The 3401-nt window shown below is 32.0% G+C and overlaps 1 protein-coding gene across 1 annotated transcript in view; it reads right to left on the bottom strand.

Annotated features, from left to right (window-relative positions):
- Window positions 1-3401, bottom strand: part of LOC106875605 (telomerase protein component 1) — a 214501-nt gene that overhangs the window by 58268 nt on the left and 152832 nt on the right. The window lies entirely within an intron of this gene.

Below are 3401 nucleotides of genomic sequence, written 5' to 3'. Positions count from 1 at the left end.
ATATATACATACAGGCATGCATACATATATACATATATATACACACGCATATATACATGCATGCATATATATATACATAGAGATATATGCACATACACAAGCTATACATACATACATACACATACGCATATACATACATATACACACATATGCATATACATATACACATACATGCATGCGTGCATACATACATATATACATGCATATATACATATATACATACAGATATATGCACACACACAAGCTATACATACATACACATATGCATACACATATACACATACATGCATACATACATATATATACATATGTACATATATATATGCATACATACATCTATACACACACACAAGCTATATATACATACACACATATACATATACATGCATATATACATACAAAAAAACACACATGCACACACACACACTCACACAGACACACAAACCATACACACACACACATTCAACATTTCTGCCTCAACTGAGGCGGAATCTTTCCCATTGTTAAGCTTCAAAATATTAATGGGGGGGGGTTCTTTGCAGGATCCAATTTTATAATTGGTTCACAGTCCTCTGCTCCAAGCAGATCTTCTAAATTCAAAAACCCACCATTTAGAATCTCATGCCAATTAAAGATGAATGTGGACAAGAAAAAAGATATCGGTGGTGGTCGTGGTAGTACTGGTGGTCCTTGTTGTCATCGTCATGGCGAAGTGTGATGGTGGAGGTGGGGATGTTTGTTGGCTTTTCGTATTTATTTTTGTTGAGTTTAGTTTTTTAGGTTTTCATTATTTTTTTTTTGTGTGAATTTAGTTAAATTTTATTGGTTTCATTTTATTTTCCAAAATAGGGGAAGAATTCGACTCAAAAGGTGAAACCTATGTGTGTGATTGTGTATGTGTATATGTATATATGTATGCATACATGTATGTGTAATTGCATACATATTTGTATAAATATGTACACACATAAATGATATATATATATATATATATATATGAATACATGCATATGTGTGTGTATGTAGTATACATATATATGCATGTGTGAATACATATATATGTGTGTGGGTGTGTATGTATATATATATATATGTGTGTGTGTGTGTGTGTGAATACATGTATATATGTTTGGTTGTGTATATATATGTACACATGTGTGTGTATGTGTATATTTATATATACCTATATATATATGAAATACACGTATGTGTGTGTGTGTATATATATATATATACACACACTCATTATACTTATATATGTACAGATATATATATATATATATATATATATACTAGCAGAGCCACCCAGCGTTGCCTGGGAATGAAATTGTTGCTTATTGGTACTTGGAAACTTTTACGATAATTAAAATGGGGCTTAAATGAAAAAAATTCACACAGCGAATATACCACGTTATTGTTTCACTGTTATATACACAGATATACGTTGGTGCATGTCAGTCGAAAAGTGAAAGTGTAATAGTAATACTTACTTTAACACTCAATGGTTTTACACTTTTGTATATGTCATGTACATACTATTCATGTAAGTGCTTCTTCATATATTATGTTTTCTGTCTTGCCATGTTTATCACTGAGAATGTAGAGGTTCTTTTCATCTTCGACTCTAGAACATCCAACATACAGCTGACCATGTGAGAAGCAAGGTTGAAGGAGGTTAAGTCCCACCACCTTTAGAGATTGACCTTGTGCTTTGTTGATAGACATTGCAAAGGTAAGTTTGACCGGAAACTGCAGTCTCTTGAACAGAAGTACAAAACCGTACTTCTGTTAGTAAATGATCAAATTACTTACATCAGTAAATGTGAACTTGTTAGCGATTGAAAACGTAAACTTTTATTGAGAACAGTAACGATTGAAGTTAAAGTGAGGTTGAAGCGAAATTTGTCACTCAGTGAACCAAACAGCCAGTATCGAAGGTACCAGAAAAAAAAAAACCCTCAGCAACAGGGAAACAGGAAACCGTACTTTTGTTAGTAAATTATGAAATTACTTACATCAGTAAATGTGATTAAACTTTTAGTGCGAACAATAACGATTGAAGTTAAAGTGAAGAGAAAACTATGGCTAACCTTTTTAAAGAAGTGAATCTTAAATATAAAGCAATATTATTTATCTTAATAAAAAAAATCAAATGAAGAGCCTAAGATTTATCCGAGGTCAAATTATTCATGCATCACAAGTATGGAAGTAAATGTTGAAGCCGTTTTCACGTGATAAGCGATTACACACACATCTCTGTTTTATATATAGATATAGATAAACACACATATATGCACATGTATGTGTGTGTGTGTATATATATATATATATATATGTATGTATGTATGTATGTATGTATGTATGTATGTATGTATGGATGGATGGATGGATGGATGGATGGATGGATGTATGTATTAAGTTTTAAATCATTAAACCAAATTGTTTGTGTGATAATAACTTTGGAAACAGCCAGAAGAGGAAATTCCAACTAAGAAGAAAACTAAAGGGGGAAACCAGGTATTTTCATGGAATTCTAAGAGCATTGGTATCAAGCTGAAGTGTTACTCTTGCAACAATAAAATAATAACAATATATTTTCAGTATAGTAAAGCTAGATCAACAGGATACTGAAATGGCTGTGGGGGTTAAGAAGACTGTTTTGTAACCAAATGGTTGCAGGTTCAAACCCACTTGGGTTAAATGTTTTTTATCTTAGCTTCTGGTTGATTGAAATTTTATGAGTGAAATTTGGTAGATGGAATCAATTCGGGAGATGGCAGTGAATATATATATACATATATGTGTGTGTGTGTGCGTACATGTAGATTTGCATGTGTGTGTGTGTGTGTCATCTTTTACTTGCTTCAGTCATTAGACTGCGACCATGCTAGGCCACCACCTCAAAGAATTTTAGCTAAGAAAATTGACCCCAGGACTACTTTTTTTTTAAGCTTGGTACTTATTTTATTGATTTCTTTTGCCAAACCACTAAGTTACGGGTACTTAAACACTCCAACACTAGTAGTCAGGCAGTGATGGAGGACAAGCAGTGATGGGGGAGAAACACACACACATATTTAGTGCTGACTGTTGGAAGAAAGAGTACTCAATACCAGAGTAAAGATTAATAATAGTTTTATTTTGGTCAAGTCTGTCATTTGAGTTATAACTTACCTGAAGACCCCCTACATCTACAGGTGAAAATCAGAGTAGCAAAAAAACTGACTCAACCCCAAATATATATATATATATATATATATATATAATATAATATAGGATAAATTCTTTATAAGAATTTATCAAGTAGTCAGCGTGAAAAAACCTCAAAATGAAAAAATAACGAAAAATTTTCGTAATGAAAAAAATTCATCATTTCATCATAAATATAAATACTTTTATAT

The sequence above is a fragment of the Octopus bimaculoides genome, chromosome 3 (assembly GCF_001194135.2).
Source record: "Octopus bimaculoides isolate UCB-OBI-ISO-001 chromosome 3, ASM119413v2, whole genome shotgun sequence".
Lineage (NCBI taxonomy): Eukaryota > Metazoa > Mollusca > Cephalopoda > Octopoda > Octopodidae > Octopus > Octopus bimaculoides.
Note: the sequence above shows the minus strand (reverse complement) of the source record. Positions and strands in the feature narration are given on the sequence as shown.